This window comes from Cuculus canorus, chromosome 19 (assembly GCF_017976375.1).
Source record: "Cuculus canorus isolate bCucCan1 chromosome 19, bCucCan1.pri, whole genome shotgun sequence".
Lineage (NCBI taxonomy): Eukaryota > Metazoa > Chordata > Aves > Cuculiformes > Cuculidae > Cuculus > Cuculus canorus.
Genome location: NC_071419.1, coordinates 5278212 through 5292758, shown reverse-complemented (window position 1 = coordinate 5292758; position 14547 = coordinate 5278212). Strand labels below are relative to the sequence as shown.

Below are 14547 nucleotides of genomic sequence, written 5' to 3'. Positions count from 1 at the left end.
GATGCACATCCCAGAACAGCTTTTGAGGGTGGGGAGGCCCTGGCAGAGGTTGCCCAGGGAAGCTGTGGCTGCCCCATCCCTGGAGGTGTTCAAGGCCAGGTTGGATGGGCCTTGGGCAGCCTGAGCCAGTGGGATGTCCCTGCCCATGGCAGGGGTTGGGATGATCTTTAAGCTCCTTTCCAACCCTAATTATGCTGTGATCACGGCGCTGTGCCGGCTGGGCGCAGCCGCCATCTTCGCGGCTCTTCCACTTCCTCCCGCCCCACCGCCATCTTGCGCGGCGCCGGCGGGCCCTGCAGGCGGCGCTGTGGCGGAGGGCGGCGACAGGCGGCGGAGCAGCGCGGCCCCGCGCGGGATTGACAGCGCGGGCGGGAGGGAGGAGAGGGGGGCAGAGGAGGAGGAGGAGGAGGAGGAGGGAGCGGCAGCGGCAGCGAGAGCCCGTATCGCCCCGCATCCCGCCGCCGCCGCGCAATCCGCCGCCATCCGCCGCGCCTCTCGCCCATCGCCCCATTGCACCCGGCTCCTCAGGCACTGCCGGCTCCCCGCCACCATCACAGGTGGGTATCGGGGGCCGGTAGCGGCGGCGGACGCGGATATTTGAGGCGGTGAGTGGAAGGGGGGGGTGTGAAGGGGGAGGGAGCCCAAAATGGAGACGGAGCCAACGGCGGCTGCGGCACCCGGGCCCGGCGCGGGGCGGGGGCGCCTGGCGGGGATGGGGCGGCCTGGTGGGGATGGAGGGGGTGGGCCGACTGTGGGGTTCCCCCCCCCGCCATCTCGGGGTGTTGCTGCCCCCCCTTACCCCGTCATCTCGGGATGTTGCAGCGCCTGTATTTATTGTGCGCCCCCCCACGCCTTCCCCAGCTATGAGGGGGGACGCTGGAGACCCCCAGCCTGCAGGGGTGCAGTGAGGGCTGTGGGGGAGGGAACGCGGTGAGGAGGCATTCTAGAGGGGTGCAAAGGGGTCTGGATGAAGGAACAGGGGGCGGGGGCCTCCCTACAGTGGTGCAGCGGGGTCTGGGGGCTCCCTGCGGGGGTGCAGTGACGTCTGGGGGTGCAGCAGGGTCTGGGGGCTCCCCAGAAAGGGGCAGCCGGGTCTAGGGGTGGAGCGGGGTCTGGGGGTTCCCTGTAGGGGTGCAGTGGGGTCTGGGGGCTCCCTGCGGGAGTGCAACGAGGTCTGGGGGTGCAGCGGGGTCTGGGGGCTCCCTGCGGGAGTGCAACGAGGTCTGGGGGTGCAGCGGGGTTTGGGGGCTCCCTGCGGGAGTGCAACGAGGTCTGGGGGTGCAGCGGGGTCTGGGGGCTCCCTGTAGGGGTACAGTGGGGTCTAGGGGTTCCCTGCAGGGGTGCAACGGGGTCTTGGGGTTCCCTGCGGGGTCAGGGAACGTGGGGAGGCAGGTGTCCCTGGATAGGTTGCGCTGGGGTTTGGGGGCTTGGGTAATCAGCAGGAGGGGCACCCTAGAGGGGTGCAAAGGGGGCTGGGGGTGAGGCAAAGCAGGAGGAGAGGGGATTGTCTCTCCACAGGGGTGCAGCAGGATCGAGGGAACACGGGGGGGCAGCGTGTGTCTCCCCGCAGGGGTGCAGCGGGATCTGGGGGTGAGGGAATACGGGGCGGTTGGTCCCCCGAGGGGTGCAAAGGAGTCTGGGGGCTCCCAGGAGCGGTGCAGCAGGGTCTGGGGGCCAAAGGACGCTGGGAGCGGAGGGGTCCTCCCGCAGGGGTGCAGTGGGGTCTGGGCATGAAGGAATAGGGGCTGAAGGGGGGTCCCCGGAGTGGTTCAAAGGGGTCTAGGGGCTCGTGAATACGGGCAGGGGGGTCCTCCCCGCCGCAAAGGCCAGGTTGTTTGTCTTTCCCCGTCTGGAGTGTGACACAAAGATATTTTTGTCGCGCCGTGTGTGTGTCTCAGCAAAACAAGGAGGGGGGGGGCGGCATCCGGAAGGCTCGGCGGGTTCGTTGTTGTGGTGCGGGAGCTACAAAGGGGCTGCTGAGGCCGCAGGCTCGAAAGGGGGCTTGGGGAGAGAAGAGGGGGAGGGCAGGTGCCCAGCCCGGGGGTGTAGGTGAAGTTCAGGCGGTTTGGTGCTGGGAGAGCTTGTTAGGTGGGTTGGGAAAGATGTTTTCTTTTATTTAGGAAGGAGTTTTTCATCTGTGTGTGAGAGCAGATGTGCTGTAAGGTGGGGAACGCCTGCTGTGGGTCCCGGTGCATCTTCACCGGCGGGTGGGAGTGTTGATTGTACACTAGGAGGGTTTTATTCCCTGAGGTGGTTACAAAAACCCCAGATCCTTGAAACTGGAGCTGGAGAAAGGGGTTGAATGAGCTGGGAGTTGTGCGTTTTGTTGGGAAAGTTGTTTTGTTTCTGTCTTCTGAACCTACTCTTTGGTGTATCAACTCATCGCATATTTGTATATTGATGTCATTGATGTTTGGGGTCATAACTTGTAATAAATATAAATGTTTAAGACTGTAGTAATTTTGTCTCTTTCTAGGAACAGGAATAAAGGTCTTTTCCAACCTAAATGGTTCTATGGTTCTATGTATAAGCACGTTGCAGTGCCTACATCATCTGCCCTAGTCTGCTTAGTGGGAAGGCATTCCACCCCTTCCAGGACTGAATCAGGGTTTGTAGTGGATGTTTTGTTTGTGTTAAGCCTTGTCTTGCCAGATGCACACGGGCCTTCCACTGGAATGGGCTCTTTCATGATGTATAAATAGCTGGTCCCTGCATTGGAGAGCCTGAGTTTTGAGAATTGGTTCCCAATGAGTAGATTTCTTGGATATACACTGGCAAGGATGTTACTATTGGACCTGCCTTTTCCACATTCCGTTGGCACAGGGGTGGTTAAACCACAGTATTGTCAAAACTGGTGCTCTGCGCTAGGGTCTGGGAAATAAAGTCACCTGGAAGAGGTGGGGAGGAGGGAGGCTGAGACCGTGTACTGAGAGTGGTATTTAAAGAGAGACTGGAAACTGATGGGTTTGGGATGATTTCTGTCTGAAAAGTTGAAATACTTGTATTTTTCACTTCAAGTAAATTACTGTAAATGGCCCTGGGTTTTATCAGGAGCACATCTGGGTTCCCTAAGATCTTTATGTGTTCGTCATGGTCATTGCTGCTTCTTCCAGGACTGTGGCCTTCCTAGTTAGCAGTGTCTTATGGAATATAATAAACAAGACTTCTCCCATATGACCTCTTCAGAATGGTCTGCTGTAACAGTTTAAAAGTTAAGATTAAAAATCATACTCTGACAAATCACAAGTTTGTGGGTTTGGTTTTTTATCAATGACACATTTCCTCAGGCCACTACAAGTACATCTGCTGTTAGCTGTATTTTGGTTTTGTGCTTAGTTTGATATGTACATTGAATATAAGTTTATTCCTTTTTTTTTTTTTTTAATTTTTTTATTTGGTCTGCTTCTCTGTACGGCTTGAGTAGACCAGGTGTCACACCTTTTAGGACGCTTTCAGCAGTCTTCACTGATAGAAAATATAAGAAAATATGTTGCTATATGACTGGAGCAGATACTTTTCCTTGTTTCTTAAAATAAAAAGTAGTAAACCATGAGTTTTATATAGATTTCCAAAGTTGTCTTTATATAGTGCCTTAGTGACTTGTTTTTTCTAAATTCAGAGAATTTTTATTTTATCTTTCAGCGTAATTTTGTATGAACTATGGGCTTCTTTTTCTCTGTGTACATGAGAGCTTAGAAGTGAAACCCACCCAGCTGGCTGAAGCTGGAAAAGTCAGTCAATAGTCCATACAAACGCTGGAAAGGAGGTGCAGGGTTTAAATGTATTTTGGTTTTAATAAATATGAGTAATGCTCCTAAAGGAATTTTATTAAAATGATTTAACCTTATAGCGACATTTTAATAAAGCCTTTTAATAAAGCTTTGTGTAAAACCTGACTTCAAAGGCTAATTTACTTGAACAACCTCCTCCTAAATGTAGAGGTGGTATCAGAGTCCATTACTTCTCTTATGCCTGACGCTGTGTGCCATGGTATCTGACTGAGTTGTGGTATAAAGATGAACAGTCCTCAGTCCTCGCCTGTGTGGCACTGGTGCTTTTGCATCATACCCGGTTTCTGTACCGCATCCTCCTTATCCTGCAGAGTTTCACATCTGAGGTGTAGCTGAGCAAAGTCAGGACCATGGTTTAGGCATGTTTGGTGGTGCCTCCAGTTTACCTGAGCCGTATGGTACAGATCCTCTTAGATCACGCATTGCAGAATTGCCTGCGTATTTAAGATTCAAAAGTGCTGGATGCTCAAGGCCTTCCTTGTACTTACCTGAGTAATCAAAAGTATTTAAGGGTAAGCTGGGCTACCTTTAAGTGCTGCTGCATTAAAATAACAGTAAGCCATTTTATTTTTTCTTTTGTGGTGATCACTTGTGCAGAGATTTTGCTGTAGTGGCATTTCCACTTGTAATTGTGCACTTTCTTGTTAAAGGAATAGAAGCAATATGAACGGGATGAATGAACTGAGGATGGTAACTTTAGGGGAAGGAGGGAGAGGGTTTATTCCAAGGGCTGGACGTCTTTGGTTTTCCCTGCTCCTCTTTACTGGATTCCTTGTTTATTCTGCAACTTGGCAGTGAGCGTGTTGTCTCCGTATCCGGCCTCGCTCTTCAGCTAATCGTGTCTTGTAAGTGGGTTTTGTTTTTCACGTGGCACTGACTCATTCTCCTAATAGGTTGATAATTTTGCAGCTCCTTACCTCTAGTTTGTCATTTGGAATGAAAGAAATACAACTGTGAGTCTGTCAGGTGTCAGACAATGAGGTGAAAGCACCTGGGAAACAGGTAGAGGCTGGAGTTGCTGCCCTCTCCTTCCCGGAAGGTTTTTTTCTATCTGCTGAAATTGACTGTTACAAAAGTGATGACATTGTTGCTCCTGGAAAGCTCCTTCTGAAGGGGGTTTTGCAGGTAGGTGCAGAACCCATCTGGTCTGTTTAAAGAGTTGTTCTTTAGGCGAGAAAAGTGGGGCTCCAGGAGATTGTAATGTCGTGTTAAGCCTCACTGAAATGTGGTTTGGGCTCCATTATAGTAACGTAGTAGTATTCAGGATGTTCTCTGTGCACATGTGCTTCCTGCATAGAAGCAGCTAAGAAGTTTGAGCTTGAGAGCAGTTTATTTCAGAGCAAAGCTCTTTGGATGTGTTTAGCTGTAAATCCTGATTTATTTTTATTTTTTTGGTCTGGGAGCATTGGGACCATAATTGGAGTGGAGTGGGGTCTGCTTTAGTAGACCTGGGTTGTTCTGTATTTAACTGTTGCATTGGTTGGTTGTTAAGCTGCTTGACTTGCAGTGCTGTGGGGTCTGTGAGGACAGATGATGTTTTTGAGGTGCTAAAAGGTGCACGTGCAGTTCAGCAGGGGGTCGTTGTGCTTACAGCCAAAATACGGTGTCTGTATTTTGGTTCTGAACACTTAAAAGATTCAGGAAAGCGCTGGTAAACTGGAAGGGGCAAGAGAGCTCACTGTTACATCTTCAACATACTGCGGGTATTAATTTGTGAAGGACTGGTGGAAACGGTCATACCTTGAGTGAAAAGGAAGAGGTAATGGCCAGAATTGAAACATGCAAAAGTGAAAGAGGTGGCGTAGTTGAGTGAGGCTTAAGTGTGAAGAAATATGGGAAAAATACCTGGAAGAAAGTGAGGAGTTGCTAACAGCATCCTAGGATCTGGCCAAATGAAGTGACATTGGACTTTAGTACTTGAAATGTCCAGAGGGCTTCAGTTAGCTTTGGGAGCATCCTCAACAGCCTTTGACTTTCAGGTGAGTAGCACATAAGAGGAGTAAACTATGTAGTATTTGCAGAGTTAGCACCCTGTTGGAAGAGATTTGGCGGAGGAATCCTTGGGTAGCTGTTGAGACTTTCCTGGACAGGAATTGTAGTGATGGTGCTGCAAGGGGTGAATAGAGGCAGGTTTGAAGAGCTTGCACTGGGACTTTGCCTCCCACAGCTGCTTCTTGTGTGGGAATAGAGTGTTTTTTTTGGAAGAGTTCTGTTGTGGGGTAGGTTTTTCAGCAGTTCCTACCTGCATGTGGGCTGGGAGCCTGTATAAAAGCCTTGAGTGCTCTTGTTCAGAGATTGAAGTGGGCTGTGAAGCAGGCAGTGTAGTAAGGACATGCTCAAGAAACGCTTCTTCATGGCTGGAATAGTGTGAAGTATGTTTTTTTCTTTTTCTGAAGTAACCAAAGAATCAAGCTCCCACCTAGCAGTTGAATCTTCACAAACCGTCATTTAGGAGCAGCTTCATGATCCAAGTATTATTAAGGTGTTAGTGTTCTGCTTCTGAGCAAAATGTTGCTTTTTGTGATGACTGTGATCCTGTTGCAGTGAGAGCATTGTATGGGGTGGTTAGTTTAGGCGGTATTGCCAGCGTTCTTCATCCAGGCATAAAGACCTGCTTCTCCAGAGCTTCTCTGGAGCAGGGCTTCACGCTCCTCTGTGATTCAAAGGGTGTTTTCCAGCACCAGAAAGTGGGAGGTGAAGGGTCCATTTCATGCTCTGCCAGTCAGCATTGCTGCAGAGTCCTGCAGTATCATTTTCCTATCTGGAAAAAAGTGATGATGCTTACGCACCTTGTCAGTTATGCACTACAAATATCTATGTAAATTAAAGCATCTGTGAAATGTTTTCACCTCCTGTTCGGCTTGGTGTAGTCCAGATGTCCCTTGCATAGTCTGAGTTGCTTAGCTCTCCAGAAAAGCTAAAGCTACCTAAAGATAGCTAAAGCACCTTTCCTCAGAGTACTGAAATCCTGCACGTAACTTCATTTTCTTACTTGCTTGAACCTGTGTCCTCTTCTGATCAGATTCCTGCCAGCATCCTTGGCATTCATTTGTAGTGCAAATGGCTCCTACGAATAGGCTTCCTGTAAGAGGGGTTGCTGTGCAATGCTGCATTGCCTTGGTGATGTTGAAACTGGGGAACCTGGAGGAATACTTCTTTAGAAGGTGCAGTATCTGTGATGTTTATGAACTGCAGGCTTTTCTGAATGGCTTGTAATCTTATTAATGGTTTGAACCAGTCTTGATGGCTATGGGAAACTGGAGAAATACAATAGAGAAAGCTGTATTTGGCTCTTGCCAGGGCAGCGTTGTACCCTGCAGTGTGTGTGTTGGTGCTGGCCTGGCTGGCTGTAAAGGTGCCTGCTGGAGGAGCTCCCATCAGTGCCTTGGGGAGGAACAGGACTTCAGGGTTCTGCTCAACAGGGGTGTACAGGAACTTCCTTGTGTGTGCAGTGAGGGTCTGGCGTTTACTGACTGCTAATTGATATTGGGTTTTATCTCTGGTATTTCTCTTCATGAAGATATCCTTTTGTGCATAACCTGAATGGGAACTGAGTCCCTGAAGTCAGCAGACAGCCTGAGTGTGTGCAGAGGTGTTCCCAACACTCAGATCTGGTAGTGTGGCTCACTGGCAAGGTAAACCGCCCCCCCCCCCCCCCCCCCCCCCCCCCCCCCCCCCCGATTCCAGTGTGATTCTTCCTGAGACTGAGAAAACAGAGCTGCTTACTCAACAGCTGATGGCATTTGTGTGGAAAGAGCTGTATCTCTTCCTGAAAAAGGAACTGTTAACCCTAAACAGTGCCAGCTTTGCTCTGATTTCATCTCTTGGAGCTGTGACATCTCTGATTTCCGCTTTACTTTTTTTTTTTTTTTTTTTTTTTTGCTATAAAACCTGGCTTCACTGGAATAAGTTGCTGAGATTGGGGCCAGATGAAGGGATTGTGAAATGTTTGACTTCACTGGAGAATTTTTCTGGTCACTTCTTAGCATGCATCTGTTCTCTGGCAGCATTTGAACCTCCCACTTGCCCTTACCCTGGCTATGTAGGGCTCCCCAAGGTGAGCCACCTCTAAAGATTCAGAGGGTTCTGGAGCTCACAGCACAGATATCTCACCTGTGCTCCTCTTGTTGTATCCCACCTGGTTTATATGGGTATCATTGCTGTGATGATTTTTAGAAGTCCATGTGGCAAAAGTGTCAGGGCTAAAGGAATTTCACGATCTTAAAATGCAGTGTTGTTCAGTTTAGTTGTTAGTGATGGGAAGAGTCTTTGCCTTGAGCTGTTGGTTCTAAGACCTGGTGCAGAGGCCAGAGAATGATCTTGTGCTTGTGTGGGTGCCTCCTGCCCTCGTTTGCTCCTGGAGCAGAGGGCAGGATTGGGTTTCCTTTCTGTGGCATGAACAGTCTCTTCTACTGGAAGAGGTTGTTCTAGACACAGCATCTGCTGCTGCTGCAATGCTTTCCCTCCTCCTCTAATTCTTCTTTACAACTTGATCCTCTGTGATCAAGAGCTGCATTTTCTTTGAAGGCCTTGTCGGTGCACGTTTGGGTGACTAGGGCAGAAATCTGAGCTCTGGGACTTCAGACATTGCCTACAGTGTTAACTTGAGCAAACTGTTTGTCTGCCTTGGTTACCCAGCCTCTAAAATAGGACTGATGGTACTAGCCCTGTTACTCATCAGGAGATCCCTTCCAGCTACTCGCCGTCTGTTATCGTTGCTCAGATACCTAAACGCCCAGTTTACCTTACAGTTCAGCTGAAATGTTGCCAAGAACTTCCTGAACAGGTTTTGCCAAGAGCGTTACGCCAGGGATTTCTTTTGTAGCTGGATTTAAATTGCTTGCTTGCAATCAGCCTCCTTGCTTTGGCATTGAGGGAACAGGATGTTGTATCTGTGTATTCTCCTCTGACTTTCACTTGTCAGAGGAACCAGAGCCAGGGCAGAATGGAAGGCAGAATCTCTTTGAAGGCTGCTCCTTTGTGCAGGCAGCTCATGGAGATCATCAGGTCAGTTCCCTTTCCTCTTGTACTAGAGCAGTCGGGGTCTGGATTTGTTGAAGCCACTGTTGGTTCAATGCTGAACTGATCAGCTCTGTCCTCTGTGAGTTTTGCTTCTGAAACGTGAAACAGCAAAGAAAAGTGCTCTTTATTCCTATTGTGTCTTGCTGCAGAAGTGCCTACAGGAAGTCATAGTTTCTGAGCCTGGTAAGGTACATAGACAGGGGCAACAGTCAGTTTGTGCTGGCACTTGTCTCATTCAGTGTCTTTATGGCCTAGATAAGAGGGCAATGAGTGTGATGTTGATACGGGTGCTTCCAGGTTGTTCCATGTAAGGTACCTTGCTATGTCTCTTGAGTAATCAATTCTGAATTTTGAGGGATCAGAAAGCCCTGCAGTGCTTCCTCTTGGCTTAGCTATTAATAATTAATACAGTTATTCCTTCTTGACAAGCTGGCACTGATGGGTCAGTTGTTCTTCATGAAGTGGTGGGGCAGGTGGGCAGAAAACTGGCTCTGTTTCTCTGGAGGGCTGTTGCAAACAGGCCCTCCTTTCAAGGAAAGAATTTACTGCACACCTTGGGTTTTCAACTGCTTGAAATGGAGAGGGAGTTTTGTGAGCACAGGATCTTGCAAGTACTTTCTGTGGGCTATGGACCAGCCCTCTGGCTGGATTTTTTTTTACTCTGTGCCATTGTCTTGCATTCTCAGGATGAAGTATATCTTATCTTTGTCTGCATCCTCACTTATTGGAGGTCAGGGCTCCATTTCAGGGTCTGGCATTGTCTGTCCAGCCCTTACAGAAAGGACTATAGAACTCATTAATGTTCTTTGTGTAAATGCAATTTAGTTCTTTTCCAGATTCTAGTCTGCTTCATCTGTTTTACAAATACATTCTTTCTACCTCCCTGCCTTTCCAACACTGGGACAGCTGCTTACCAGAGAGGTGAGGCTTCTGTGTTTCACAGGCCAAGCCTGAGATTATGGAGATGTGTTTTCTCTAGAACTGTGCAGTAGTTCAGGAGCAGTAGCTGTGATTCCCAGCCTGTTGGTACATTTAAACAGGGGACAGCAGGCAAGCTTGGTGAAGGCAGAGCTAAGAAAATGTGATCAGGCAATCTTACAGGACCTACCCTTTCTGCTCCCCTGTTGTCATGTTTTATCTCTGTCTGTACAGCTCCACGCCACAGAGTTAATGATAGATATGCTGTCCGGAAGATTCTACCTCTCCTCTTCATAGTCCTGTTACTGCATGTCTCAAATCCAGGGTGGCTTGGCTTTGGCCTGGTGATGGGTTTGGCCAGCGGGAAAATCTTCTGGCAGACAGCCTTCAACAGCATTACTCAGCTAGCAGCGCACCTCTGCAGTAAATCATGGGAGATGTCATCCTGTTTTTACAAGGAGACGAGGTTCATGGGAGATGCAGAGAGAAGCTGGAGTTGTGTGGAGTTAAAAGAGCTGGTACTGCCAAATACACCTGTTCAGCTCAGCAAAGAGGACCCGAGTTTGCCATGGGGTGTCTGTCTTTTCTCTGCGCTGCAGACTGCTGACTTGCTTCTCCCTGTCTCGCAGGACTTGGTGCCACATTCAGGATCCCAGCATGCCTTCTTTTCAGGTGTACCAAGAAATCTTAGCAGCTGTGTTTGGAAACAGTGCAACAGAATGACAGCATTCTGTGGCCCTGACTCTAGCTACAGCCTCTGCCTGCTGCACAGCTCTGCTGTGCTGATTGTATTGGCTTTATACTTCAATGCTGGTATTCACCTCTTACTCCCCGCCTTACTAACTGGTCTCTCCTAGGAGCTGAATGCCCATCAAGTCCCTTCCTGGCTATGCTGATGATCCCTGCCTGGCCCAAACAGATCTTCTTCAGGATGTAAGTGCCTCTGGCGCCAAACCCATCGGCAGCTGGTCATGCTGTTTCACCAGAGCTCTTCCAAGGGTAGCCAGTGGTTTCTTTCATCACTGAGGCAGGTAGCAATGGTTTCACAAATAGGTGATTCTTGGTGGGACCTGTTCCAGAAGTGCTGCTATCTCCTTGTTGAAAGATGAATGTTTAGCTACGAGAAGTACCAGCAAAATTGGCTGAGTGTATTTAAAGAGGAGTAAACATCGTTAATCTTCTGTAAAACTATACTATGTTTTTTAAAAGGTTTCATGTTACATTAGAGACTGCAATAGATTCCAGTTCAATGTCAATTCCAAATGCTTCTCTTTTTCTGAAGGTATAGTTCAGCTTTTGCGACGTGTGAGTTTCTGAACAATTTGCATGAAATTTCAGGTAAAAAAAAATCCTGCTTCTGGAGAAAAGCCTTTTCACCGTTATTCTCCATCCTGTTGCTTTGGTTTTGTGTTTGTGACTGCTGCTGTGGAGTGAGCAGTATGTGAAGGTCTGCAGTGGTCTTGGGTCCTTCGCCTGAGTGCTTGTGCTCAGCATAGAGCTTGGTGGTGTGCGAGTAGCTGAAGCGATTCCATGTGTGTGTTACCTTTGATAAATCTGTTTGCCCTGCTCAGTTAAGGCTGGCTGACTTCCAGGTATTCCAGCTCCATTGAAGTCTTGTGAATAAAATACCCAGCCTCCCTCGTACATAGATTTACAGAGGGCTTTGCAGACAATCCTGTTTGTCAGGAGTCTCTCCTTTTGGCTGTGTTTTCAGCACAGGGATTTCCAGTTGTTACCAATGCCAGTAACTCAAGGTTTTCACGTGGTTCTTTTTGCAGCACAGACTCCCCAAGCTCGGTAGATCCCTGCTGTAGCTCCAAGATGTGCATGCTCTGACACTTTGAATGTCACTGTTGCTCTCTGTGGATTTGAACATTTCCCATTGAAAGGCAAGTTAGACAGGGTCAGAACCCAGACATGAAATGCAGCACAACACAATGTGGACATGGAGACTCCTGCATAGCGAAACTCTCTGCCTAGGAAATGATCCTGATGGTTATTTGTACCCTAGGGCCTCCAGTGTACCTGGTCATGCTGTAGTGTCTTCCGATTCCTCTGAGACCCTGAGTGTTTTGCACTCTGGTACTGTCCCTGGGTACTAGAGGAGACCTTCTCAGTCTGGGAAAAAGTAAACTCCATCCTAAAACTGATCACCTTCTTCAAAAGATGTCTGTAAACTCAGAGAGGAACCTTGCAAAAATGCTGGTGATTTTTTTTTTTTTTTACTTTTTTTATTTCTTTGTAATGGGGGATAATGATTTCTTCAGGGTCAGTTATTGGACACATGGACAATGAGCACAGGGCAGAGGCTTTGCCAAGGCTGTCAGTTCTCAGCTGTCAGCATCAGTATGTGCCTTCTGGTTCTAGCTCTCCCAACAGTAAGCCTGCAGTTCAATTCTTAATGAGCTTGATTTTTATCAGAAATGGCTTTACTCTGCAAGACTAGAAGGCCTTTTGTTGATTCCTGCCTGGATCCCCTGCTTGACTGTGATGGGAAAACAGTCCAGTGTCATTAACACCCTTGGGAAGCTCTGGCCTCTCTGAAGTTCCATGGGTGATGGGTGCTGAGTGATGTCCCTGGCCAGCACACCTTTGGACCAGCTCCGATCTGCAGCTGGCTCCTGTCCAAAGGCACAGGTCCTGTGATTAAACCTGTGGGGTGACTCCTGTGGGGCTTAGTGCCTCTGCAGCCTCTTTGCACCATGACTATGGAAATTGCCTCACCTCCCCATGGACTTGTTTCCCCCTTTGGAGTGCACACATAACACAAAAACAAAGCTGTGTTTCTCCGTTTCAGCTTCAAAGCGCTGAAGGACTTCGAAGTAAATTTTTCTTGTCCAGAGAGCAGTTGTGGCTGTCCTGGAAAGTTAGACAAGGGCTTTCTCCTGGTATGTGCCCAGCTCCTCTGCTCTGAAGTGGTTGTTTATTTCTCCCTCATCCTTTTAATGATACAATAAGCAATCGAGAGGCAGCTGAGATGCAGTTACATAACTGACTGCCAGGGTTTGTCTTTGGCAGCGTTGCCCTGTGCGCTGTTTGCGTGCTGACTTTCAGGAACTTGGGGGGGGGGGTTCTGTTACCAGCTGACCCTGAACCTGATGTGGTAGTTTTTTGGAGTTGCTTTCCCCCTCCCCCCCTAATGCCTACTAATTTTGACTGGTTTGAGTTTTCTAAACCTCGAAGTGGATTTTATTGCTTGGCATGGTGTGAGGTTGGTAGGGGATTGGCATGGTCCAGGCAGACCCTGAGCCAGCCTCGCTCCGCGAGGCTCAGCATACCTGTAAAAGCAGGTGGCTGTGCTCTTGCCAGTGCAGTGAGGGCTGGTGTGCAGCACCCTCTACTACACACTCTGGTCCAGAGCTCCCTACAGCTCTGACCGCTCAAACAGGTCATTGTTCTCGATCTAGCTTCTGCCCTGCCAAGTCTCTGCAAATAACTGGGTTTTTCTCCCTTTTTGTCTGTCCTACTAATAAAACAGAGCGGAAATAGGCAAGCAGGGGAAGAGCTGTTGTTGTCTTTGGCACGTGGTGACTATCTGAGCAAAGACTGAACCAGACTAGAGCCAAAGATCTGTTTGCTGCTCTGCAGGCAAAGGTGCCCCAAGAATACCGGCCAGTCCTATTGCCTCTGCAAGCCTTCACACTGCAGTCCCATGCCGTGGTGGTTCAGCAAAGCTGGCTGTGTGGAGCTGCTTCTGGAGCATCCTGTGGGTGCTGTTACTGAGCGACAGAAAACACTTTTCTTCCTCTATCCCCAGCCACACTGCTTGCTTCCGAGTACACAGCTTCTTGCTCCTGGCGGGCCTGATTTAAACCCTGCGGTGCAATGAATACTGCTTGGTGACAGGTTCATTGGTCAAAAACTTGCCCCCTGGCAGCAGCTGGATGGGCTGTACTCAGTTGCAGATCACTGTATACTCTCAAACTGGCTGTATCCAACATGTGTGTGGTCTGTGCTTTATTTTGTACATAGTGGGTGGTGGACTAATCCTCTTACCTGGAAATCACCTTTGGTAAGGGTTGCTGGTGGAAGTTGTAGCCTCTGGTCAGGTGAAAGTTTATTCAGAAAGGTGATTGCTGACTGCATTTGAAACATGCTTTCAACTGAATGAGTTTCAGAAAGGGTGATAAATGGGAAGGTCTGATAGATATGTGTGTTTTTTTACTTCAGCACAGAGAGTTACAACCCTAAGATGGGACCTAGAGGGTGGCATAATAAATGCCAGCAGTTTTAGGCTTGAATTGTAGGTTTTAGAAGAAGAAATCTTGACATCTAAGTTCTGTGAAAAGGTTCTATTAAGCTCCTAGATGTGGGAAAATGTAGAACAGTGAATTACACTTGGAAAAAATGATAGAAATATCTATTGAAAGTAAAGCAAAGCTTCTCTTCTGAGATAAATGTTTACCTACAGTGGGTAGCTTCACACGCTGCAGTGATTCAGCTTTGTCCTAGGCTCTGAGAGCCAAAAAGTGAAAGCAGAGACTGCCTCTGTGAATGGTGTTAATCACAACATGTTATGCCAGCAAAGATCAGAGTGAAAATAACAAGCCACATTGGTTGTGAAAAGTGTATTTATGGCTGAAAACGGTGGTGATGGGGCCAGCAACAGAGAAAAGGTGATCTTTTTTATAAAGTGTTTTGAGGACTCGTAGCAGAACTGCTGAACCCACAGGGTCTGAACCTGTTTCATTTGAGCAGTTTTTCTCTCGTGGTCAGCAGGTGGGAAAAGGGGATTTGAAGAAATAACTGCCTTCAGGCATTGCTTTCAAAGCATTAATTGCTGGAATGTGTCATTAACTGTGGCCAGTGTGGAACC

General features: G+C 48.5%; 1 protein-coding gene across 10 annotated transcripts in view; it reads left to right on the top strand.

Moving 5' to 3' along the window:
* The first annotated feature begins 408 nt into the window (after positions 1 to 408).
* Positions 409 to 14547, top strand: part of PRRC2B (proline rich coiled-coil 2B) — a 49754-nt gene continuing 35615 nt past the window's right edge. For 8 of the 10 annotated variants that reach the window (XR_008452980.1, XR_008452981.1, XM_054083946.1 and 5 more), the window contains exon 1: positions 409 to 605. The gene's annotated coding sequence lies outside the window, so the exon portion shown is untranslated. The remainder of the gene's footprint in view (positions 606 to 14547) is intronic. The other 2 variants (XM_054083948.1, XM_054083947.1) reach the window with 1 other exon arrangement.